At 42.1% G+C, this 27049-nt stretch overlaps 1 long non-coding RNA gene across 1 annotated transcript in view; it reads right to left on the reverse strand.

Annotated features, from left to right (window-relative positions):
- Nucleotides 1-16771: 16771 nt before the first annotated feature.
- Nucleotides 16772-27049, reverse strand: part of LOC110350280 (uncharacterized) — a 33943-nt gene continuing 23665 nt past the window's right edge. Inside the window, exons 5-6 of the long non-coding RNA XR_015453072.1 lie at nucleotides 23886-24132; nucleotides 16772-19344 (exon numbers count right to left, since the gene is read on the reverse strand). This is a non-coding gene — a long non-coding RNA (uncharacterized LOC110350280). The remainder of the gene's footprint in view (nucleotides 19345-23885; nucleotides 24133-27049) is intronic.

A 27049-nucleotide genomic window follows, 5' to 3' on the forward strand; every position in this document is an offset into this window, starting at 1 on the left:
ACATCATATCTTTTGTATACTAGGTAGTCCTTGCCTACCCTGAATTCATAAACATTTTTCCTTATAATTTCTTCTTAAAGTTTTATACTTTTAGGCTTTCATATTTAGATTCATAGATCCCTTCAAGTTATTTTCATGTATGGAAATAAAGGGTTGAGGTTAATTTTTTATATACGTATACCAGGTGTTCTAGTGCCATTTGCTGAAAACACTATCTCTTCCTCGGCTCTTGAATTGAGTTTATATTCTATAAAATGCTAATGTTAAATAATCTTTCAAAACTCAGTGGACCATATATGTGTGGTTCTATTTCTAGATTCTCTGTTTTATTCAAATGATCTATATGTCTTTCCTTACACCAACACTGCCTTGATTACTGTAGCTTTAGAAGAAGTTTTAAAATTAGGTACTAAACGTCTTCCAACACTGTTTTGTTTTGTTTTTTTTAACTTTTCTAGGTCCTTTGTGCTCCTACATAACTTTTAAAGTTCAATATCCAATTCTTCATTTATAGCAAGTATACACAGACCTGAATTTTTATATATACCTTGTGTTTTCTAATCCTGCTAAATTCAAATACAAGTTCTAGGGGCTCCTAGAGATTTCTTAGTATTTTTTCTGTAGTCGATCATTTCATCTACATATAAAGATTTTGCTTCTGCCATGCCAATCCTATCCTAATTGTGTCATTTTATTGCCAGACTATTTTGGTGGAGCCTAGCTTTCAAAGTTTAATGGAGAGACAAAGAGTAAGCATATCTGCCCTTGTTCCCCACCTTAAGGAGAAAGCATTGTATCTTCTCCACTCATATAAGGTGTTCTCACTGGAAGTATGGAGTACATGTCTTTAATCTGTTGAGAAGGTTCTGTTCTACTTCTAGTCTCCTGATAGCTTTTACCATGAACAGCTGTGGAATTTAGTCCAATACTTTTTCTCCAACTAGTTACGGGATCATATGGCTTTTTCCTTTCCTCTGTTAAAATGATGACTTTTGGGGGTGGATCTTCCAGTGCTGAACCAACACTGCCATCCCTATAACAAAACCACTTTCTACATACTGCCAGATCTGACTTCTATTAGTTTGTTTTGTTAAACAAATTTCTATCTATGTTCATACTTTTTTCTTCGATTATCTCTATCCAGTTTTAGGATTAGCACAATGTTGAGTTCCTAAAATGAGGGGAGAAGTGTTCCTTCTTTTTTTTGCTTTAATTGTTTGATATAATTTATCAGTTAAAATGTATATGAGCCTGCTGTTGTCATATAGGTAGGTTTTCAAACTAGGAATATACTTTCTTTAATAGATGCTATTCAAATTTTATATTTCCTGGAGAGTTAGTTTCATTAATTTGTCTTCCAAGGTACTTCTTAGAAGTTGTCAAATTTATTTCAAAACAGATTTTTGAAATATGCTTTCTATATCCTTTTACATTATGTAAAATCTGTGGTACTATCTCTTAGATCTTGATATTGTAATTTAAAAAATGTATAATTGATATTGTGTAACAGGAAGAAAAGGTCTAAAGGAGCAGGGGAAGTGGGAGGGGTAGGGGAAAGGATAAAAGAGAAAAGAAAAAATATGAGAAAAGGAAAAAAATGGAATCAAAGTCTTTGCAAATAGGGAAGGGTGGAGGGGGTGAAGGGAGGGCAAGGGAAGGGGGGCAAAAAAAAAGAACCAAGATACTTATGTAAAGGTACAAGATCCCAATGATGAATGTAACTGTATTTTATATTGAAAATGTACCAATAAACTTAATGGGGGCCGGGAAAGAATGGATAAATGCTGGTCTTACAGAGTGGGTGGGTATTACAGGGGGCATTGGTTCCATTTCCCCAACAGTGGGTTGTTATAACAAGAGCAAGCTGATCCCTTCCTGAGCCTCTTGCTTCCTGTCTCACCCCAGAGCCTCTGTCTTCTGCACACATGCCCACCGTGATGCCATGGGCCATGCTGTGGTTTAGCCAGAAGACTCTCACCAGGGCAAAATAAATGCAAGCGCCATGATTTGGATTTCCAAAACTGGAAGCTGGAGTCAAGCCACATGAGAGAGCCCAAGAGATAGACCCAAGCACCCAGGGGCCTACCATGGGCTTCCTGTGGGTGGAAAGACCGGGAAGCTCAGAGGAGGGTGCTGACTGCTCCTGCTTCCCGAGGGGAGCACTGTGAGCCATGTGGGCCTTGGATCTGCAGAGGGGGCCAGAATGGGCATGCTGAGAAAGAACTGTTTGAGTGTCTTCAGAGAGATATGCTTTCCAGGGCAGATGATCATAGGTTGGGGGAAGAGGGCATGGAATCTTAAGGGGGCCTAGTGGTGGGCTGCAGGGGACCAGCCCTTGCTAAGGAACAATGTGTGTGTGTGAAACTTCTCACACCTCAGTCTTAAAAAGAATGCAACAAAGCCAAGGAATCACCTTCATAATGGCTCTTTACAATGGCCCAGGTCAAGTAGATAGTTTCTACCTTTTACTCACCTTTTCTTCTCACATGCCATCCTGGAGGAGTCAAAGGCTGGAGAAGGAACAAAATAGGGTGAACTAGGCGGGAAGCTGAGTGGTAGAGCATGTGCTTAGCACGTGAAAGGCCCTGGCACTGAAAAAAAAGACAGTAGAAAGAAAGTGAGAAATATAGCATTTCTGTATCTGGCAAAGAGAGAACAAACTTTAAACTAGGTCAGAGTGAGGGTTCAGTTGAAGTGAGGCCAGTAGGAAACTCTTGGTTAATTCCTAAGTGAGGCTGGAAAAGCTGCAGATCTGCCCTTCATGTCAGAGGTGGGAACCCAGCGTAGCAGGTGGAAAAAAACAGAGCTATATTTAGATTTAAGACCAGCTCCAAGAATACAGGTAATGGCCTTGGTAGTTGGCAAGACTGCTTCTAATCGCCACTTCTCCAGGTTCTTTCCTTTTGGGCACAGGGCAGGGAAAATCTGCCCACGACTATTGCTATCTGCCTCTCTGGACTGGCATTAGCCTTATGTCTCTCCAGTAAGATGAATGTCCTGAAACCAGGGACTATGTTTTTTCCCATCCTTGACTCTCAGCACAAAGACTATTAAATATTTAGTGGCTGAAGGTGCAGCTCAGTGGTGGAATATGTGCTTAGCATGCATGAAGACCTGGGTTCATTCCCCAGCACCAAATAAATAAATAAATAAATAAATAAATAAATTTATAATCAAAGAGGATGAAAGGCCCTAGGAGTCAGAGTCAGACCACAGAAAATGGCAGGGTGGGGGGGAGGTGGGCAGAAACTGGAGGCACAGATGCAAAAAACAAGCTCCATGCTCCTCTTTTCCCCTCTTAGCTAAAACAGCCATGGCTCCATGTATCAGATCTTAGGAATGAAGGAGACCACGTGCTTCCATCGTGATCTCTCCAAAACCACACTTCTTTGGCCTTTAAAATTTCAACTTGAAACCTAACAGGATTGCAGTGAAAGCTTGGTGTTCTGGCTTTTTATTAACTGGAAATCTCTAGTTCACTGCATATCTACTTTCCATGAGAGTAACTTTTGTTCCTGTGATGGTCCAAACTCCTGGCACTGAAGATTCAGAAGTGATGAAGTCCCTTTTCGTCTCAGAAGTGTGAGTCCCACAGCAAACTGTGTGAAGAATAAACTATAGCACAGAATGTCTTTCCATGATTGCTCTTTATCAACCCACATAACTGATTAACTTGAACATCCTATTCCCCAATCCAGCCAGATAAGAAATATTTATCTTATTTGGGGGGGTCAGGCTCTATTATGAGTGGTATAGAAATGGAAAAAGAACATTTCACCCCCTCCATTGCTAAGCTTTCATGCCAAGAAAAATCTGTCCAAGGCAGACTTCAGTTGAGTGATGTTCACGGTGAAACACGATGATGAACCTACAAGAAAACATATGCTCCTTCTCTATATACGTTTACAGATAGATGTCTCAGGAACTCAAGAAAATGTCCCCCATTACAACTCCCCCACAGCTTCTTGGCAGTTCACCATCAGAGTACACTGGGGAGATCGAATTATTTTACTTCAAATTTGTAGAAACTCATTGTTCCCAGAAAACTGTGCTCGAGTCTATCTAAGTGTCAGCATGTCTGATTATTTGAAGTTGTCCCCGTCATGCAGTGAATGTTGGTTTATCTTTCTAGACATGACAGAGATACTAAGTTCAGAGCCAATGTACACCTAGAAGTTCTGAGTTTATTTGAATAATGGCCTTAGGGCTACAGGAAGATGAATGTTCATGGTAACTTGATGAGTAGAAAATTGTTCAATGTTAGGAGCAAGATGGGGGAGGGTAGAGAGAAAAGTTGGGAAAAAATAAAACCAACAACCCAGGGAGGTCATCTTAGAGAATTAAGAAATCCAGATCTTTTCTTTCATAAGCCACAAATCTTTCCGGGATTCCATCTGGCTTTCATTTCTAACCCCTTGTCTTCTAACAGACAATAAAGATGACTTTAAAACTAAATGTGTGCCCATCCAGAAAAAGAGCAAACAAGAGGTCCTCTCTTCCCCTTCTTTAGCCTGGTAGCAGAATTTTCTTTTGCACTATTAAAAATGGTGAGGGCCACCTTTTCTCTAAAAACACACAACTGATGCATAACTCTTTTCCAAATAATTAATCTTTCCAGTGGAATCTTTCAAAGCCCCACGTTTCCTGTTATTTTATACAGCTGCAATTTGTAACTGGAGCTCCTGCCCAGTGTTCCATAGGCAAAATGCCAAATCCACTACATTTCACCTACAGAGGTGCCCCACACAAATAATCCTTAACCACAAGTTAAACAGTTAGGTCCTGTTCTAGCCTAAAAGAAAAGCCAAAGGAACAAAAGACTTTTAACATACCTCTGTGTTAAAATTTTAGTGGATGCTCACAATATTTTATTTTCCAGCATCAACATTTGGAAGTATCAACATTATGCCACAATAAAAGATTTTTCAAAACTGGGTTGGCTCTTGTATTAAGCTAATATTTGTGAGTCATAAAAATGACAGCCTCTTAAGTTATCTGGAAGCCAAAAGCTGTGGTGTTTGTTTCAGACCCTCCTCATTTGCTTCCTTGTCCATAAGTTGCAAGACCAAAGCCAAGATTGGCTAAAGATAAGTAAGGTGAGGCAGGAACTGGGGAGGTTGGCCTGTGAGCCCCTTCCTTCTTCTCGTTTTCCCTTTTTCCTTCACCTCCTTATCTCTCCTCCAAGATGTTCATGGACTGAAGTTTAAGTTGAGAGTTTCTTCTGCTTCAAATCCTCTTCGCTCTCCTCAAACACCTTCCTACCCCCACCTCACGTTTCTGAACATGACCTGCCTCCTACTGCTCGAAACTGGATGCCATTGATGCTGACCCTCAGCTTCCTCTCCAGCCCCACCTTCCCGGCGCCATCCCCACTTCCTTTCCTCCCATCCCTTGGTGGATGCTTCCTGCCCTGAGGTCAGCACTGCACCTGTGCTCGGAATCTCAGCCCCTCCTGCTCCGTCTGGAGCGTCTCACTGTAAAATGTCTCCTCTTCCCTGCCCATGCAACACTTCCCTGGTACCTGAAGGCTCGCAAACACCTCCCTCAACCCAGAGCCCTTTCTTGCTATTATTCTTTCTTTCCCTCTTCCTGGTGAGGTTTTTTTTTTTTTTCCATTAAGTTTATTGGTGCACCTTAGGTATACAATGTGATGACATTCATCATTGGGAGTTTGCACCTTTACATGATGTATCTTGGTTCTTATTTTTCCCCATCCCCCTGCACTCCCTCCAACCCTTCCAACCCTCCGTATTTACAGACTTTGTTTCCATTTTTTCCTTTTCTCATATATTTTCCTCTCCTGTTTTTCCTTTCCACTACCCCTCCCAGTTCCCCTTCCCTTTAGACCTTGTCTTCCTATTTCACATTATTTATTATACATTTTGATCCTTAGTTACACTTTTAGTTTTTCACATCAGAGAAACTATTCAGTATTTACACATGTGTGTCCTATTTATTTCACTTAAGAGGATGGCCTCAGTGTGCATCCATTTAGCTATAAATGTCTCTAGTTCTTACTCTTCATGGCTGACTAGTACTCCACTTTTTAAAAAACAAAACCACACATCTTTATTCAGTCTCTAGCTGATGGGTAATTGGGCTATTTCCAAGTTTTAGCTATTACAAACTGTGTAACCATAAATATGGGTGCACATATATTGCTGTGGTATAACTCTTTTAATTCTTTTTTTTTCTTTTAATTCTTTTTGGAAGATACTCAGCAGGGGAATAGCTGGGTCAAATGGGACCTTTAATCCTAGTTCTTTGAGGTATCTCCATACTGATTTCCACAGTGGTTGCACCAGTCTGCATTCCTACCAACAATGGAGAAGGGTTTCTTTCTTTCCACAACACTGCCAGCATTTGTTGTTGGTTGATTTCTTGTTAGCAGCCATTCTTTCTAGAGTGAGGTGGAATCTTGGTGTTGTTTACAATGAATATAATTTTGATGGAACATGGAAAACAATAACTGGCTATTAATTCAGAGATACTGTTTTGCAAATGAGTATTCTTTTTTCACCAAATGTGCTGCTTGTTGTCCACTTTTGGTGACCATTCGCCGTCTCCATTCTGACTGAAGAGGAGAGAGGACATCAGCTTGCAAGGCTGGCGGCAGCACCATCTATTTGCAGAATGAGTGATTATCTTCCTTCTGTGGAGCCCCCAGCCCCATCAGTTTGTAGAGGTTTCAGTCCATAATTGGCTGGCTCTGAGGCTGGGATGGCAAACAAGCATCGCAGAGCAGAAATAACATGGTGCACACAAGGCAGCAAAGGTAACAAGAGCCCGGTGAAGTTTTTTAATGGGTTGTTAATACTCCCCTTTCCTTTCCATCAGCTCCCCTCACTCCTCAGCTTCGTCACTTGGGATGGAGTCTTCACCCCAGCCCACGCCACCCCCGTCCTCTCTGGGACCATATCCCCCAAGGCCTTCTTCCTTGGGCTTCGAGGAATCAAACCTCTTATTTTCCTCCTACCTCTGCCTCCTTTCTGCTTGTCTCCTTTGCAGACCTATCTGTCTCTACAGAGCCATTAAATGTTTAATGTCTTTAAGCTTCCTTTTTCTCATTCTTCAGTCCCTGTTACCCATAGTCACTGCTCCCACAACCAGACTCCTATTTGTGGTTCCCTACTTGAAATCTCTATGTGGGTTTCTCATAGGCACAAGTTCAAACCCCAAATCAGGAACTTTCCTTCCAAACTAGCTTTTCTTTCTCAGATTCCTACCTGGAAAATTATATCACCATCCGCTGAGTTGCTCAGATTAGAAAACTAGACATCCTTGATATCTTTCCCTTTTTCTCAAACTCAATCCATGCCTCGGCCCTCCTAAATGTTCTTAGATACACTTATTTTCTCTATTTCCACATTTACCCCACCCACCCTGCTGTCTTCTGGACCATTAGTCCAGATCAGTAGTCCCCCAACTGATCTCCCTATGTCTATTCTTGGTTTTGTTTTGTTTTGTTAATTTCCTTGTTTGAGACAGGGTCTTACTATATAGTTTGGGCTGGCCTTGAACTCACTATGTTGCCCTGGCTGGCCTTGAACTCGCTGTTATCCTCCTGCCTCAGCCTCCCGAGTGCTGAGATTACAGGTGTGTGCCACCATGCCCAGCACTCTACATCTATTCTTAACTCCCCCTAAGCTGATCTCCACGATGTGGCCAGGTCACAATGGTGTATTAGGCACAGACCATTGTGCCTTGACTGTGTCCTTCCTCTCCTGGCTACTGCTACACCCACACTTCCCCCTCCAGGTTCAAAAGTGATGCCTCACCATGGGCCCGGCCACTGCGGGGCTGTGTGACTCCCCACACACCAAGCACACAGGTGTTAGCTGCCGTAGGAAAACACGAGCTAGGTGCTGTGCCAGAGGGGAGGGGACCAGGCAGATAGTCTTCTCCCTGCTTGGAATTGCTTTGAGACATGGTTTTCCTCATCACCTTTCTGCAGAAGTCCTGTTTCCTGAACAAACATACCTGGTAATCGACCAGCTGTGTTTCTTTGCAGTTGCACCTCTTTGTGACACAGTCACCAAAGTGATAACACTCAGCGCTGCATGGCTTCACATCTGTCTTTGCCTCCCCTCCTTTTTGTCCTCACCCTCACTGTCCTGAACGTTTACCTCCCAGGAATGTCACTGCTTTGATTTTCAACTCTTTAAAACAAAGGGAAAATATCTATCCAAGGCGCTACATGAATCAATTCCTGCCTACTTGTTAGCCTCTCTCTTCTCTTGCCACTTTCCTGTCTAACTACATTGACAATGGATAGTTTTTTGTTCATGACAAGTCTTCACATGCTAGAAAGTTTATCGGGAAACCCTCCCTATCACCTACTGGCTTCACTAGCTAATTCCTTTCCCATCCCAGGTCAGTTTCTAGGTTACCTCCTTTGGAAATCTTTCTGCCTCTCTCCCTGCTCTCTTTTGTCCAAGTCTCCTGTTACCTTTGTTAGAACTCTCATGGATCCAAGTCATGATTTAAATAGTGTCCCCTCCCACACTGGCTGTGAACTCTGTGACAGCAGCAGCAACACCTACTTTCACTGTCCTTAGCATCCTCAGGACCAAACATGGAGCCCAACACTCAGCAAACTTACGCTGAGTAAAGGCACCAATGAGAACTAGCACAATGGCTTCACAGATGAAGAAACTAAGATCAAAGAGGTTAAGAGATTAATTCAAGATTAAATTGCTGGCTAGTATGTGATAGAACCCATTGTATCTTCTATCTTCTTTTTAAAGTAAAAATCATCTTTCTCAATACTGAAAAGACAGATAATAGACAGATCAATGAAACAGAGTAGAGACTTCAAAAATAGACTACATACTTGCTTTAACACGTGAAAAGTACTTAGCCTCATTCATAATAAAAGAAATGCAAATTAAAAATACCAAGAGGCATTTGTATCTTTCCAATTGGCAAAATTCACAGAATTAGGTAATTTCTTGTCTTAATAAAGCACTCACAGGTAACTACCAAATTTATGTAAATATACAAGTGTTTATGGAGTGTGCCAATTGTCTTCCTTTGTGGAGGTAGTTTGGTAATAGCTATTTGATTGCAGTACCAACTCACAAGAGCACTCTCATGATTCAGCCCAGCAGTTTGACTTTCAGGTGTTTATTCAGCTATACATTTATCCAGGTGGGAAGCAGTGAATATGCAAAGTCATTCATTGCAGCATTATTTGTGATAGCAAAAGATTTGTTGTGCAACATTTAGGGATTGGTTAAGGAAATTATGGTACAGAGTAGAATATTATGTAGTTATTCATAAAGTGGAATATTACGTAGTTATTTAAAAAGACCAAGGCAATTAGAACCTTTTGAACTTCATATTTCACAGTTCTACATACTGCATATTCCTATATTGATATAGAGTCATCTCTAAGATATATTGCTAAATATAAACAAAAACATAAAACAAGACATACATTAGTTTTACAATATGCCACCATTTAGGTTAAAAATGAGCAAAAGTTACAAATAAAACCAATTGAATTATAAATTAAACTCAATGAGGACAATGCCCTCATATGATTTATTTTTGTTATATTGCACAGCAAATATTTTCATTAATGTTAACTAAATATTTTTCAATTAATATTTGTTGGTTAATATCAATAGGAATAAATGTCCTAAGTGATAAAGGAAAGGGAAACAAAGGAAAAACAAGCAAATAATCATTGTTTACACTTATTAGCCAGTTGAGTAAAATATTATCAAAGGAGAAAGTGCAATCTGACAGTCGATGTGTTGATTTTAGGTCATTAAATTTTTTGATTACTTTCCATAAATTAGCCATCCCCATGAGAACTGAAGAACTGTGTGCTCTTGATTGTACCAACTCCTTTCAACCTCGCCTTGAAAAGAAAAGATACTCTAGAAGACTCTGCCTGCCAAAAGCTTACTCAGATCAGGTCTCTGTTATTTTATGTCCTCACTACCAGATTAACCCAGTTTCTCGCTCTTACACCACATCAGGAAAATCAAATGCAAAGATGCCTATGTATCAGCAGAACAATTTGCTCATGCTAAAGAAACAGGTATAATTTGATTAAAGCCAGGGTTTCACATTGCTGCCTGCATGTTCCTTTGTAAGATGTATGGCTTTATAGCATAGATCTGGGAAGTAATCACTGTGAAATCTGGCTGTTGCCAAAGTAAACATCAGCCTGTTTTTTTGTCAAAATGCTCAGTGTGTAAGTTTGCCATGTCTCAGTGGGAACGTTACTGCTACAGAAGCATTTATGCTATTTCTTCCTTAATTTGAAGGCTCTTTTTTAACCAAATAATATTCAAGTGTATAAATACAAAAGATGTTTTCTAGTGTAGCAAAAGCTCAAACATTGAGAAGCTGTTGTTTTCTTATCCTGAAGTCACCATGTTAAAGATAGTGAGAGTCTCATCAAAGAGTGGGCAGTAGGCTCTTTGCAGCATCATCCTTGACCCTTTGGCTTCATCTCAGATAGATAGATAGATAGATAGATAGATAGATAGATAGATAGATAGACAGATAGATAGATGCGTGTGTGTGTGAGAGAGAGAGAGAGAGAGAGGCAGAAAGAGAAAGAGTGAGAGCGCTTACCTAAGGAGAGTAGAGAACAGAGCAGTGGTGGTGAATCTATGGCACAAGTGTTACTTGTTTTTCTTTTATGACAAAAGATGTTAATGTATGAGTTGTGTTTTCTAAACTAAAACTAGAATTCAGATTTAATTGCAGTGTAGGCACTTGGCAGTAAATAAATGGGTTTTGGGTTGCAGTTTAGGTACTCATCTCTAAAAGGTTTGCCATCGCTGGAATAGAGACTACATTTCCTAGCCTCTCTTGCAGCTAGATGTGGCCGGTCATTGGAACGTGAGAAGTCTTGTTGTATGGCTCTTCCAAGGACTTGAAGGAATTGAATCTGCTAGGATGAACCTCCTTTTTATCCTTTGGGGCTTGATGGCCTGTGTTAGAATGCTGGAGGGACAGAGATGAAAAAGACACACTCCCTACCCTCAAGGCATTTACAATGTACAATCACACTTTAGAGATGTAGAACTGCCAGGATGGGGAAGAAAAGGGAACAAATTCTGAGTGCAGGAAGTTTAGAAGTTTTCACAAAGAGGATGTCATCTAGACTGCTCTTTAAAAAAGTGAATTATAACAATAAAAGTCAGTTTTATTAAGGACTTACCATGTTTACAAGTGTTATTTTATTCATTTTATGTGATAATCCTGTGAAGTAGATACCATTGTTAACCTATTTTACAGATAAAGGGGCAGAAAGGTTAAATGACTTACCTGAGATTAGAAATCTAGGCAGTGGTGGAGCCAATGTCTGAGGCTTGGCAAATCAACCTCCCTAAGTCCCCAGGGCTGGGGACCTGTAGGTGAGATACAGAGATGGAAAGACAAGCACCACCCTCTCGTTTTGATCATGTGGTCTGGCAGTGGTCAGTGCAGACAATTCAAGCCAAACTGGTTGTTAGGTAGAATGTAGGCCAGTATTTTCTAGTCTGTTCTCGTGTTTTTTCAGAACATCAACATTTTGATATGCTCAGGAAAGGAAACAATTAAAAGATCTACATACACGGTAACATATAAAGATCCAGAGAAAACATGTTTAAAAAGCTTAATTTATTTTTTTTTTTACATTTTAGGTACACAATATAATGTCATTCATCATTGGAAATTTGCACCTTTACATAATCTCTCCTGATTGATATAAAAAACTTAATTTAATTTCATTAAAGCCAGAGCTTCTCAAACTTATTTAGAAATTGAACATAGGTAAAAGTAGAGAATATAAGAACTTACAACACTCAGCTTCAAGAACCATCACTATTTTTTCTTACTTGTTTCACCAATGCCTGTTTTTTCCTTTTTTCCCTGAAGTGTTTTAAAGGAAATTATAGATAGCATGTCATTCTACTCTTATATTCTTTGGTAAATATTATCAAAAAAGGGAAGATTTTCTTACATAAAGCACCATTATCACTCCCTATTATGATTAAATAATTCCTTAATATGGTTTAATACCCAGTGTACAGTCCATGTCTCTGATTATCTATAAAGTTAGAGCTCCCTTTTTAAAATAAAGACCATTGGAACTCTTTCCTTATTATATCAATTTAATATAATGATGAAGTGACAGTACCAAGTGATCACATGTTAGAAAAACATTCAGTAGTTGATAGTTTTTTTCTAGGGAATAAATAGATAAAGCTCCCTCCTCATAATTCAAGTTGAAAAACACAGAAGAGTATTCACAGGTCTTCATCTTCATCCTCAAAATATCTTTTGGCTAGTGAAGCAACTAATAACTGGATTGTACAACATTTTATTTACTTATTTAACTTTCCATACAAACAAAGTAGAATCCCTTTAGCTTCCCAGGAACACATGTTCTAAGAAACACAGAAACCTTGATTTGGAGAAAGCAATCAATTAAAAGAGAGCTTCATTTTTTGTGAGTGCTTTAGTATTTGGTAGCTATGACTCTGGACTTGTATTATGTAGGTTTTTCACACTTTAAAAGGAAGGGCCAAGTAATCAGTCCGAGTTATGATTCCTAATACATCTGTCAAATTAACACACACACACAGTACTGCAAAGCTTTTTACTTTTTTTTTTTTTTTGGTACCGGGCATTGAACTCTGGACCTTGCGCTTGTGAGGCAGGCGGCGGAACCACTGAGCTAAATCCCCAGCCTAGTACTGCAAAACTTAAAACAGAAAAGTGTGGTTGTAAAGTTAAAAATCAGGTCAAAACCATCTGAGGCAAGTGACTAGGTTACTATCTAGATCTATTCAAACAAGATTAATCTAAAAGAAATACTTGCAGTATGGATCTGTAAAGTGACAAAGTAATTAACCACACAGCACAACAGCAATTTGGTTTCTTGGTCTACAAGAGCAACTAAAATAGACACCTCATACCAGTACACCGCCAATGGTGTCTTCTAAATTAAAGAACAGAAGAAATGATTTCATTAATTGATGTTTTGATGGCTAGCTAAATATTTATATACCCCACAAGCACTGTACTCAAAATTTACAATTGTAACGCAGCCTGCAGCAACCAAAATATTGATTGAGTCATAAAAATTCAAGGTTATTAACCCAAATATCTTCTTGCTTTGTATAAAACTAATTGTGAGGCCAGGGAATGCAATTTCTGAGACAATTACCAGGAATGGGGGCTTTAATGACTCTTATCTTAATGTACTGAGTAAATAAATAGTAGCTGCCTAGTCCAGGATACTGAATGAGTTTCCTGCCAAACCTCAGTGTTAATCCAAAGCATTTCTCTCTGTGAGTCCAGGTGATTCTTTACCTGAAGTCATACTCGTGCACTGTCCAAATCTGAAATCCATGTTCCTGAAGCAGTAGACATTCTCAGACAAACTTTGGTATCTGACAGTACATTGTCAGCAGTAAAATTGTGGAGAGGAAAGCAAACACAGGAGTTAGCCATTGAAAAATGAATTCAACAAGTTCTCTGGAGCCACTCAGTGGTTTCACACTGCAAGCAGGAACTCAAGTTAGCTTCGGGTTAGGTAGGGAAGATATGTTTGTGGGGGATTTTGTACTTATGTGGTGTGATTTTGTGAGCCACCAGGCAATCCTTTCCCCATATAGCACAAGACATAGAGAGGTGTGGCTTAGCTAATTGCTGCAGGACAAGATGCACAAGGAGGAGCCAGGTCCTCAGAGCTGATTTCAGGCTAGACAAAGCTAGCTGAAGGGGCAGTGAAAGTAGAGGCTGGCATCTGGAGAGCATGGTGACAGGCAAATGTTGGTAGTGACAGTAATGGGCAGTAGCAACTCCACACAGAGCACTGGAGATGTCCCAACAGACAGGCAAGGGGCAGCAATTCAGAATCATGGAGTTAGGGCCACCAAATCCAGGAAGATAGTGGTGAGTCAGCAGGATCAAGGACCCAGGCACAAGTACCAGATGTATGGCCTGTATCTAGATGTCCCCAGAAAGACTCAGGCAGTCACTGGTTGGGGCTTTTTCAGAAGTGGCTCAATCTAGAGTGTGTGATGCTGGGATTAAGGGTGTGTGATTACTAAATCAGTCCACTGATGGGTTTGGCACGCTCTAATTCCAGTAGCCTAGATAAAAGGGGCAGAAAGAAGCTGCTAAGGTCGTTTGTTGGTTCCCTCTTTCTTGCTTTATGACCTTTTGCCTGCCATGAACTGTGCAGCCCCTCTGCCATGCCACCCTGCCTTAGAGCCAGCTGACTATGGACTGAAACCTCTATAAACTGTGACCCAAATGAACCTTTCCTCCCTTAACTTTGGGTGTTGAGTATTTTGTCTCAGTAATAAGAAAAAGAAACTAAGACACCAGGGCAAGACAGAAACCCAATGTTTTCACTAGGGTATAGGTTTGCTGTAACAAAGATGTCCAATGTAACATGGCTTACATCACATAGTACTGTAATTTATTCATCTCGCATACAACTCTGCAAAAGAGGAAGGACACTCTTGGCTCTGTGACGGTCTTCAAGGGCCCAGAACCCATCTTCTGCATAGAGCTTTCACCTTTGTGTCCAAAATTATTGCTCCGTCTCCTGCTCTTGGTCACAACTAGCTTATCAGTACCACATTGGAGTTCCAGCTTGTAGGACAGAGGACATGGAAGGTAAGAAAACTCATGCTATGATTTGAATGTTTGTACCTACTACCTATTCATATGTTGAGATCCCAGCCCTCAAGCTAATGATATTACAAGGTGGGGGCTTTGGGAAGTGACTGAGTCATGGAGCCCTCATGAGTGGGAATGATGCCCTTATACAAGAGGCCAGAGAGAGACTCCTCACCCCTGCTCCCGGGTAAGGACACCCCAGACACAGAATCTGCTGGTGCCTTGGTCTTGGACTTCCCAGCTCTCAGAAAAATGAGAGGAAAAAAAGCTTGTAGTTCATAAGCTACACTCCTCAGTTTATAATATTTTATTACATTAGCTCTAATGGATTAAAACATTTCATTTAACAAAAAACCATTTCATTTTGATGAAGGTGTGGCTCAGTAGGACAGCATGTGTTTAGCCTGTACAAGGCCCTGGGATCATTAAGGAAAACAAAAAGATTTTATTTTGGGCCGGGGATTTAGCTCAGTGTTTCCACCACCTGCCTCACAAGCCAAGGACCCGAGTTCCATCCCCGGTACCACACACACACACAAAAAAAGATTTTATTTTGATACCCATGAAGCAAAAGTTACTTACACACATCGCTTCTGCCATTTAACCACTTGTAGTTGTAAGGGAAGCTGGAAAATGTGGTCTCTACCGATGTAATTATGTATCTAGCTAAAATTCAAGGAAGAGGGTTGTATTAGGTCCTGTAGCTGCAGTAACGAATTATCAAAAAATTGGTGACATAAAACAACAGTAATTTTTTTTTTTGGTACCAGGGATCAAACTCGGGTCCTTGCACTTGTGAGGCAGATGGCAGAACCACTGAGCTAAATCCCCAGCCCAACAGTAATTTATCCTCTTATAATTCTGGAGATGAGAAGCCCCAATCCAGTATCACTCTGCCAATATGAAGGTGTTGGTAGGGCTACCCTCCCTCTGCAAGGCTTAGGGAGTCTCTCTTTGCCTCTTCCACCTTCTAGTGCTACAATGTTCCTTTGTGGCCACATAACTCAATCTCTGCCTCTGTGGCCACACTGTCACTTTCTCCTCTGTGTATTCTCCTTCTAGTTCCCCTGACAAGAGTGCATTTTTAGGGCCCATCCAAATACCCAGCAGAGAGTCTTCCTACTTCTAAAACCTTAACTTAATCATATTTAAAAAAAATTTTTTTTTCCAGCCAAGTGTGGTGGCACATGCCTGTAATCCCAGTACTTGGGAAGCTGAGGCAGAAGGATCTCAAATTTGAGGACAGCCTGGGCTACATAGTGAGATCAAGGCTGATTTAAAATACAGAGTGAGAGACATTGTCTCAGAAACAAACAAGCAAAAATCTTTTTTTCCAAATAAGGAAAAATTTACACCTTCCAGGAGTTAGAACCTGAAATTTTGGGGCACTCAGTTACTAAGCGGAAGGGAAGTGTCCTCTGCCACACCCAGCAGTCAAGATAAGGAGCTCCATGGAACTCCATCAGCCTCATCCCGTGCTGTGGACCAAAGGCAGTCTGCAGTGGGGCAGACTTTCCCTTCTGGGTTCAGATGGGTATGGGGCCTGGAACATGCTTTGGCCGGGGCAGAGTCAGGAAGGGAGCCCTGACACAGGGAAAGGTCTACTAAGCCAAGGAAGCAACAGCCAGGCAATTTGTGTACTGTGAACAGTATCTACCACAGTGAGAAATCTTAGGGAGTGTCACCCAGGATACACATAAACCTCCTGGACCAATATGGAAATACTGAAGCCTTGGCCAAGCCTCAGGATGGAAAAGACCCCCCCCAACACTTCTCTCCTCCCTCATTCCCCAAATACCACTTCTGATGCTTGTTGATGAAATGAAGAAATCCCCTTCACTCACTTTCCCATATTCTACTCCCCAGAATTAACTACTCTTGAGTTGATCTTTCCTGATTTTTCTTTCTTTCTTTATAAACATATACCTGTACAATGATCTATCTATGTATCTATTCATCTATTGATCTATATAAATAGATCAATATATATAAAGAAATTTAGGGATTTCTTTTTCCATAAACACGCTTGCATAAATACCGTATGTGTGGGATTCTTTTTTTAATTTAATAATACATCATAAACACTGTTGCTTGTCAACAATAATAACAAACAGTGCTCACAACATTCCAGGCAAGGTGCTGAGCACTTGCTTTATACTTTTATTTGTGTCACTCTGCCAAACACCTCATTAGGTCCAAGCTATTATTTTCTCTTAAAGGTAACAAAACAGTCAGAAGGCTTAAGTGACTTGCCTAATGTCACATAATTAGTGAGTGGCAGAGCTGAGATTTGGACCCGGATAATTGATACCTGCACCTCAATTTTGCCTAGATTCTTTTTTATTTATGATGCTTCTGCTATAGATGTCCTTATAAGTCCTTGGCTCTTCCACTGAGGCTTCTCAGCTCTTGCACAAAGCTTTTGCATCACTGTGTCTCAGACTTCCCTGAAAACTAGCATGGTTTTTGCCTGCTAGACCACTGGCTGTCACGGGGAGCCCTTGGCCTTCTGCACCAGCTGGCTTGTGCTGGGAAGGAACCCTCAATTCCATTCCCGAGGCTGCACCTGCCCTGTTCCTGGCTCCTTCCCTATTCTTCTCTCTGCCTCTAGATTTGTGCCCCAGTGGGTTTGGCCCAGCATCTGTTGCCCCTGCTCAGATAAACTGGCTGGGATGCCCTTCCTACCAGCACAGCCTTCTCTCCTGCATGTGCAGTGACTATGTGACCCTGAGCCCACAGTCTTCAGTCATCATACGGGGGCACATGATTCTGATATGAGGGTGAATGACCCTGCTGACCAATGTCACACACAGATGCAGGTGGGTGCTAGTGTGGTAGGGAGAAGTTCTTGGAGAACTTGACTCCTAACCTGGGAGTCTCAAGGCTTTGCCCAGGGCAGGACCAAGTGAATCACTCTGCATGCTAGGGCAAAGGCCTTAGCAACCTTGTCGCCTTGGTGCTGCTGTTTCTGGGGAGCCCTGCTGGGGAGCTACATCCTCACCGGAGCCAGCCTCCCTGGTCTGTCCAGTTGCCATCTTTTCTCCCTGACCTAGTTACAACAGGAGCTTCCTCAGGCTCCACCAGCCTGAGGACAGGAGATGCAAAGAAAGCAAAGGGATCTCCATAATGCTGGCCACAGAGTCACCAGATCCCAGGAGGAACCCCAGGCAGAGCTTCCAGTGGTTCTTCATGGGCCTGTGAACTCCCACCTGTTCCCTCTGTACCTGTGCCCACTGCTTCAGCCTCTGCTATCCCTCATGTCTTTTGGGGCTGCCCTGACTTATGGTGATGCCATGAGCAGCAGGCAGTAAGGCAAGCAGTCCAGGCACGTGGCTACTGGGACTGCCTGGCTGCACCATCCTCCCTACTCCACCTGTTCACCCCTCTGGGGACTCCTAGAGCCAGGAAGGACTGCCTCATCTGGCTTTGGGCCCTATCTGGACTTCTGCTGCTCCCTCAGGCCAGCAGTAACCTGTTTGTCCTTGGGGGGGTCTTCCTGTCCCTCAGAGGCCTGTGTGCACTTGGCTGATGCTGTCTTTCCACTCCAGGTCATCCAAGTCTGGGGCATGATTACCAAGAGTCATAGGACTGATGTTTTCATGATTCTCTCCACTTCCAGTTCCAGGGCCTCTTGCCTCTGTTTCAGTCACACTTGGAGAAACCAGATGCAAAGCTCAGAATTTCTCCCATGTCCATAAGCGTCCTTTAACCATAAGCACTCCAGGAGCTTAGTCATCTTTTCTGGAAGTGTAGGTACCATGGGCCAGGTCTCATGTTGAAGCCGATGGCGTTTTGTTATCTGATTAGTTCTTCTTACATATTTTCCTTTCCCCTCTGTCTCAGGCAAAAATGAGGCTCCTTCTTTGTTGTAGGTAAGCCATTTAGTCTCCATTTTTGATAAATATATTGGCGTTACCCTGTACCCTATGGGCTTATCAAAGTAATTCTCCTAAACCCTAAGCTCTCCCAAAGAACTGTGGTGAGTAAACATTTCTGCATTGCACAGCACATTCATTCTTGGTCTTCAGAGTCCAAGTCTGCAGTCTTGGTCTTCAGGAAGTTCTAACTCACCCTGCCTAGGGCTATAGCTCCCTATTACAGTTCCCAAGAACATCAGTTCTCTAGGTGGACTCCCAGGCCCAGCAGCTTCAGCATTACCAGGCCCTTGGGAGAGAAGAGGATTCTCAGATCACACCAGACCTACTACATCCCAGTCTCTAGGTGGGGCCAGAGGCCTCCAGGGCAGCCTTACCCCTGTTCCCTGAGGCTCTCTCCCCCAGGAGGAAACAGGTCCACTTCCCATCCATCACAAGAGCAATTTCTCCTGGGAAGTTGTAGCTTTTCACTTTACACAAGATGCTGGGGTCAGTTAGGCTCTGACATGTCAGCTCTGACATAGGCCATGAATCAAACTTTCCTATAATCTGTCGTGGAAACCAGTTGGCCACCAAAGCTAGGGAGGAAAGAAGCCCCTTCCATGGATACTACTGTTTTAAGAGACCAAGAAATGAACCTGGGAATCTCAGGCTTTGGGTAGAGCAGCGATTTCTGGAGGCAGCATGGTTCTCCTGGCTGTCTTGAAACCACCATGTTGAGAAGGTCCCCTTGTTGCTGGAAAAAGAGGACTAGGCTGCCTGGTGCTTCATGTGTGCAATTTTGATCCACTCATGCTGAAGTCAGACTTCTGTTCACAGCATTCTAGAACACAGACAAAACTGGAGTGGGAATCAGGGGCAGATCATAAAGGGTTTTGAAAACCATTTCTAAAAGTTGGGCTTGATCCTCAGAGCAATAGAGGACCATGGAAGACTTTTAAGTATAGGAGTGATATACTCGGATTTTAATGTGGGAGGCAGGTCTGGCCTCTTTGCAAAGAAGTAGTGGATTGAAATGGGGCCTGTGTGGGGTCACAAAGAAAGAATGGCAGGAAACAGGTGAGAGGAATTCTGCAGCAGCTTGAATTAAGGCATTGCAGTAGTGACTGACAGAAGTGGCCAGGTTTGTAGAGCTGTATAATAGGGAGGGGGAAGGGAAAGGAATACAGACACATACTATGTCCTAGGCTGGGTCCTAGGCACTTGCCATTTTTTATAAGTTTCTTTCTTTCTTTCTTTCTTTCTTTCTTTCTTTCTTTCTTTTTGTTTTTTTAGAGACAGGGTCTTGCTATATAGTCCAGGCTGGCCTTGAACTCACTGGGTAGCTCAGTCTGGCCTTGAGTTTGTAGTAATCCTCCTGCCTCAGCCTCCCAAGTGCTGGGAGTGCCACCAAATACAGCCTGCCATTTAAAACTCACAGTGACAACCTATGGAATCATACTGTTACAGTCCTCATTTTGCACATGAGCAAACTGAGAAGTGAATAACAGACCCAAATAACGCTTGATGGGATAAAGGTATGTGAGTGAGGGAAGAAGGATTAAAGGTCGATGCTTTGGTCTCTGACGGGAGTACTGGACGTTGGTGGATGCTGGTGTCACTTCTTGAGATGGGGAATGTGGGAGGAGAAACAGGTTTTTCCAGGAGGGGAACAATGAGTTCTCCCTGGCTTGTTGGATTCTGGAAGAGGAGAAATGGAGCCTCATCTCCTTAATGTACCCCAGTATGATGTGGTTTAAGCAGTTTTCTCCAGAAAGGGTTATGCTGACAAAAAATTCCTGTGTTGGAAGGGGGAGAGTTTTAGTGATGTGGGATGGCCACTGTGGATTATTTTTAGGGCTTTAGGATTATGGTTGGCTCTGGGATTTTTGTCCTTGAATCATGAAAGATAAAGCCTTTGTCTTTAGTGGGTCGCCACCACCTCCATGCATTTGTCTTGTTTTGCATGTAAAGCCACTTCTTTGGCAAAGGATTTGTTACCCAAGAGACCAGAATGAATCAAGTAAATATGTGTTTAGTCAGTTTCTAAAAATCTGTAGTTTATCCCAAGAGACCAGGAAGGTTTTTGTCTCCTAGGTAAACAGCAATTAAACAGTATATTAAAATGTATATTATATACCTGATTGGTCCACAGGGTAATTGGGCATTTTAGGGATATTTTAAAACATGTGTCCTACATCCCTCAACACTTTTTCAATCTATCAAGTAACCATATACTTAGAACATGTGTTCTGCATAGTAAGAGTCATTTTATAAATCCTCGTTAAAGGGAATGAAACTAAAAGGCATAAGCGGCAGTCTGTTTTTCAGAAGTGTTTTTGCCAACCAAATGCAGACAAAGGGAAACAGAACCAGAGGTGAATCGTCCACCATAGGCGCCTGCTCCCTGACTGGGTGGGACCCCAAAGGCGATCCTGGACCAGGAAGATCACCCCTTGGGCTCACTTGCACACCTTGCACAGGTAGGCTAGAAGCTGTCAGAAAAAGGAAAAGAGGAGAGGGGTTTATAGCACAGCCACAGGTAATAACCCGCAGGGAAGAATTCACACTTCCCTGCAGAGAATGAAAAGCAGGTGTTTTGGTGGCTGGCTGGCAATCGAGAAGAAAGAGGCCCAGGTCCAGCTTTCTCTGGTGTGCTGTGTTGGCCAAGGAGATGCAGCAGATGAGTGAGCTGCGTACTTGGTGGGGATCCTAGAAGGAGCAGGAGGATCTGCCTAGAAAACTTGGAGGATGTGTGGCTAGGGTTTGAAGGCAGCAGCTCTCCTGAGCTCCCTGGGAAGGTTACCAACACCTGCCAGGACCTCTGAGCCATCCTGGCTCCACTGCTGTTCTCCAGGAGACAGCAACTTACACAGCCTTTGTTTCCCTAGTATTTCAGCTCCTCCGTAGTCTTTAGACAGTGATTTTTTGCAATGTTAATTCTGTCAGGCTATAGGGAATGGGGTTCTACTAAGCCTGCCTTTTCCCCAGTCTAAGCACCTCTGTAAGCCTTTGGCCATTAAATCTAAGGAATCAAAGCTGCTTCTAAAGTGAATGGATTTGGCAGTGAAGGGAGGTTAGGTGCTTCAGGGCCAGGGTGGCCACGACTGCCTCTGAGAGTCCAGAGAGCTTCACAGCATAGAAGAGGAGCTTCTTGAAAGATCCCACCTTGAAGGACTGTGCAGTTGGTCGGAGAAGAAAGTATGTGATTCACCCCAGACTGCATATGCTAAGTGAAGATGAGAAAGCAGGAAAAAAAAAATGTAGGCAAACAGGAAGGTGAATAATAGGGAGGAGCTGAGAGGAAGTAATAATTGGAGAGGAAATTTTGAAATAAGGATAAAAGAAAAGTTAACTCCTTCATAGGAAAAGCCAGACCATGTCAGTCTGTAAGTTTTCTGGGGTTGATCAATGATTCACTTGCTTCAGACTATTTTTCTGCATATACAAAGGAGGAGAATTTACTGTGCCAGGAAAGATGGCAGCACCCCTTCTTTAACTGCACTGTTAGAATGGCTTGTAGTAGTGGCTATTATCTGGGAACTGGGGAATTCTGACGTTAGTTTTGGACATAGTCCTAATCGGTTTTAAAGTATGACACATATGCATTCTTCTGATGTTTAATGTCTAAGTCATTGGTGCCTCTGGACAAGAAAGGAAATGAGGTGCATAAAATGCTGGAGTTGCTCTTGGCACAACCTTACAGGGTTAACAAAACAACTGTGACCTCAGAATCTGCATCAGGTGAGGTTGTCAGGTGGCCTTGGGCTTTAAAATTGGTGCCATATTCATTATCAGCAGCACCGTGGCTGCACTGGATGAGGGGTTGAGGGTGATCCCACTTCATCATCTAACAGCCTTCATTTAATGAGCACATACCATGTACAAGTTTTTCATGGGGACTTTGCACTTCTGGTGCCTGACCCAGCACCTGGCTTTATCTGCTTCATTTCACACAGCGGGAGGTCCAACATGATCTGGGCCCGAGAAATGCCTTTGCTCTCTTGTGCTGCCTGCAGAGCCACCTAGCAGCAGTGTCCTTGCTGAGCTGCATTATGAGGTATTTCTTTGCAGGACACCAGCCTGTCATCCACCCAGACAGTATTTCTCACATGGTACAAACAGAGCAGCAGGGTCGGGGTAGTGGTGAAGAGGTGTCACCTTGTGAAGAGAGGACAATTGAGTAAAGCCTGAAGGAGTGGGGACATGGTCTAGGGGAGAGATTCCAAGCTGTGGGAATGACAAGGGCAAAGAATTGGGACAGGAGTGTGGCAGAGTACTGTGTGCACAGGAGCAGGGAGCCGAGGAGAGGAAAGCCAGGAGAGCTCAGAGAGGGAGGCACAAGGGCCAGGGTCAGAGCAAGTAGGGCCTTAAAGGCCACTGCAAGTACTGTGGCTTTACCAGAAAGGAGGACTCATTGAAAGGTTTTGAGTGGAAGAGGAAGATAATTCTAATTTTTTAAATGGCTCATTCCAGCTACTGCGTTGAGAACAGACTGTGTGCGGTTTCATAGGACAGTGAAGACTGGTGCAGATAGACTGGTTAGAAAGCTCTATAAGGTCTCAGTTCTCCAGAGAAACAGAGCCAAGTGATAGAGATCAGTAGGGAGGTAGGTAAGGAGGTAGAGAACTAGTATGCAGGCTTGGCTGAGAAGTACACATCTGCCATTTGCAAGTTGGAGCCTCAGGAGAGTTGGTAGTGTAGACCAGTTGAACGTCAAAGGCCCAAGAACCAGGTGCACTGATTTCTAAGAGCAGAAGAAGATGTGTGCCCCAGCTCAAGCAGGAGAAAATCCACCCTTCCACCACCTTTTTGTTCTATTCAGACCCTCAAAGAATTGGGTCACACCCAGCCACACTGGTGAGGGTATATTCACTACACAGATTCAAGTGCTCACCCTTCTGGGGACACCCTTCAGACACACCCAGAAGCAGTGTGCTACCAGCTATCTGGACATCCCTTAGCCCAGCCAAGCTGACACACAGAACTGCCCATCACGGGAAGCAATCCAGAATTGCAGTCCTTGTCCTCCCCATCACTTATCCCATTACGAAGACCGAGCTATTCTACCTTCATCCCTTCCTTGCCATCTTTTTGGCTGCTGCTTTCAATAGAAACTCATCATTTTTCTGAGGTACCATTACTGAGCATCTGGGAAGAGTCTCCTTACCCGCATCTCTCACCTGCAAAGCTTTCCTCCTCAGTACTGCTAGTGGAAGAGTGGAATTGCCTTAAAACAGACTAAGCCAGACATGGCAGTGCACACCTATAATGCTAGCTACTTAGGAGGCTGAGGCAGGAGGATTGGAATCTTGAGAGCAGCCTGGGTAACTGAGACAGTGTCTTACGATTTAAAAAAAATTTTTTTAATGGCTGAAGACCTACCTCAGTGGTAGAATGCTTGTATGAGGCTCTGGGTTCAATCTCCAGCGATGTTAAAGGCATACACCACACATACACACACACACAGGTTGGATATCATCACTTCTCTAGACAGCTTTGCTATGGCAGATGCCGAGGAGATCAAAATATGGTAACGAGATGATCGCTGCCCTTGAGGCAATGCCTTGTCCAGTAGGAGAGACAGAGCAATGACCTGAAGCACCCAGAGCCGTGTGCCATGCTGTAAGGCCTGGGAGTACAGAAGGAAAAGCAAGGTCAAGGACAGAGAGAGGTGGTTACATTATGCCGAGGCTTTAATGGAAGAGAAACAATTTCTTGACAGAAAGGAAAATAAAAAGGCATTCACAGCAAGAAGAATAACATAGGTCCATTCATCCCAGTCCAGCCTGAACCCCTGCTCACTAGGGAGCTTCCTCACTCAGTGCTACCTTCACATTAGCCCAACTCATAGTGACTTATATTAACTTTTTAATTTGAATTTTTTAAAAATTAGACTTTATTTTTTAGAACAGTTTTAGGTTCTTGGCAAAGTTGAGTAGCAGATACAGAGATGTCCCATCTCTCCGCCCCTGCAGATGCAGTCTCCCCATTACTGACACTGGGTACCACAGTGGCAAATTTGTTTCAAGTGGCCAACACTGACACATCATTACCATGCAAAGTGTACCACTGACATCTTGCATCACAGCAGTTTTTTTTGCTCTCCTGAACCCAGGCCCTCATGCATGTTTGGCAAGCACTCTAACACTACATTTCCGGTCCTTTTATAAATTTTATTTTGACAGAGTCCTGCTAAGTTGTCCAGGCTGCCCTTGAATTTGAGACTCCACTACTTCAGCCTCCAGAGTTGCTGGGATCACAGATGTGTGCCACCAGACTGCAGCAGCACAGTGGTGCATTTATTACACTGACACATCATTACCATGTAAAGTCCACAGTTTACATTAGGATTTACTCTTGGTGTTATACCTTCTATGAGTTTGAGACAATGTATAATAATAAGTATCCATTATTATAGTATCATATCAAGTGGTTTCACTGCCCTAAAACTCTTAGTGTTCCACATGTTCATCTCTCCCTTCTCCCTCACTCTTGGTCTCCATAGTTGTGCCTTTTTCAAAATGACAAATAGTTGTATTCATGGTATACAGACTGTTGAGCTTGGCGTCTTTCACTTAGCAATATGCACTTAATATTGTGCCATTTCTCTTCATCGTTTGATAGCTCATTTCTTTTTGGCACTGAATGCTCCTGAATTGTCTGGATGCACCACAGATTATCCACTCACCTACAGAAGGACATGTTGTGATTTCTGAGTCTTGGCAGTTATAAATAAAGCTGATATAAATGTTCATGTGCACATTTTTGCATGAACATAAGCTTTCAACTCCTATGAGTAAATGCCAAGTAACATGATTCCTGGATGATCAGAGTATGTTCAGCAGTGTAGTTAGACCAAACTATCTTCCAGAATGGCTGGGCTATTTTGGATTTGCAACAGCAATAAGTGAGAATTCCAGTTGCTACACATCCTCAGCAGCATTTGCTGTTCTTCTACTTGCATTTAAAATAAGAAATCTTTCTTTTCAATTAATTGCACAGTGTGAATACCACTAATAATTGAGTACATCTCATAATCACAAAACACATTAAATGGGGTTATGAATATATTAATCAGCTTGATTCCTTCCCCACTACTGGGGACTGAACCAGGAGCTTCATGTATGTTAACCATCTACTCTACCACTGAGCTACACTTCCAGTCTAAATAGCTTGATTTAATCATTCCCCATTGTGTTAAAAAATGTCATTTTCTACCCTATAAATATCTACAACCTATAATCTAATAGGTAATTGAATTTTTAAATATTTTCATTTTTGTTGGTCTATGTTTGCAATACATAATAACTACATTCATCTTGGGGAACTTGTATCTTGATAAGTTTTTCCTCCCTATTCCTCCCCACCCTCTGCCCTATTCTCTCTTTCTCCTTCCTTAGTATATAAATTTTTTTAAAAGTATGTTAAAAATAAGAAATGTCTGCCTCTCACAAGCCAATTACAGTCTCGTATTTGCTGATCACCGGACTTCTCTTCCCTTGAGCAAACCTTCATAGGAAACCATCTGAAATCCAGCAGACTGCTTGGCAAACAGAATGAGCAAGAGGAATCACCTGGATGCTCTTAGTGACTTTTGTCAGTCTTGGTGGCTGATGTCCTTAGTCTGACTATGGCTTTGTGATAGGAAGAAGTTACCTTTTTCCTTTCTATGCTTTCCTTTGCTTCATAAATTTTTCCACTAATTACTATTTTCCATACAATGTACAATCAGACCTGGGGCCATTCGTGCTCTATGAAGCAGAGATGCTTCATCATTTTTATGCCGTGATCACTTTGGCAATCTGGTGAACCCTTGTAGACCCTTGTTTTGGGGTCCCTTTTTGGAATATTTTTACACTTGACCTTAGCCAAAAGGCTGAGAAGCAATTGGGAATATTTTAAAATACTATGCATAAAATAAAATTCATATAGTGACTAATTTATTTCTTTACTAAAACATTGATTAACATTATCTAATAAAGACTCAGTGGTAGAGCTCTTGTCCAGCATGTCTGAGGTCCTGGGTTCAATCCCCAGCGCCAAAAAACACAAAAACAAAAACAAAAACAAAAAGCTCCCACATGATCTAATGGTAACAAGCACTATAATTTTGAAAAGGTGCAGTTATAATACAATTTGAAAATATTTGGGATTTCTTTTAGTGATGAAGTCACAATACTTCACATTGAAATGTAATGAAATTTCAAATATAGCTTAAGGAATATTCCAATTATAGGTTTAGGAAAATAAAAATAACTATGTAACATTTCCCATTCATGTTTATTGAGCCTGAACTTTACCCAGATTAAGTATCTCTGCTTGAAGCTGATAACTGTGCGTATCTTTGCTCATATCTATTATGCTGTATATAGTTTTGTCATTTAACCCCTTCCTTGTTTCAACTCATTTGAGGAAGGGCATCACTTCCAGGAAGCCTTCCCAGACTTACCTGAATAGGTCTCTTTCCTATAATTCCTTCCCCAGGCACCATAAGCCTCTTTTTCATACATTTGTTCGAGTCTCCTCAAGTTTTTTTTTTTTGAGAC

The sequence above is a fragment of the Heterocephalus glaber genome, unplaced genomic scaffold (genome assembly GCF_053883595.1).
Source record: "Heterocephalus glaber isolate CG9 unplaced genomic scaffold, H.glaber_assembly_v1.0 deba00001457, whole genome shotgun sequence".
In the NCBI taxonomy this organism is placed as follows: Eukaryota; Metazoa; Chordata; class Mammalia; order Rodentia; family Bathyergidae; genus Heterocephalus; species Heterocephalus glaber.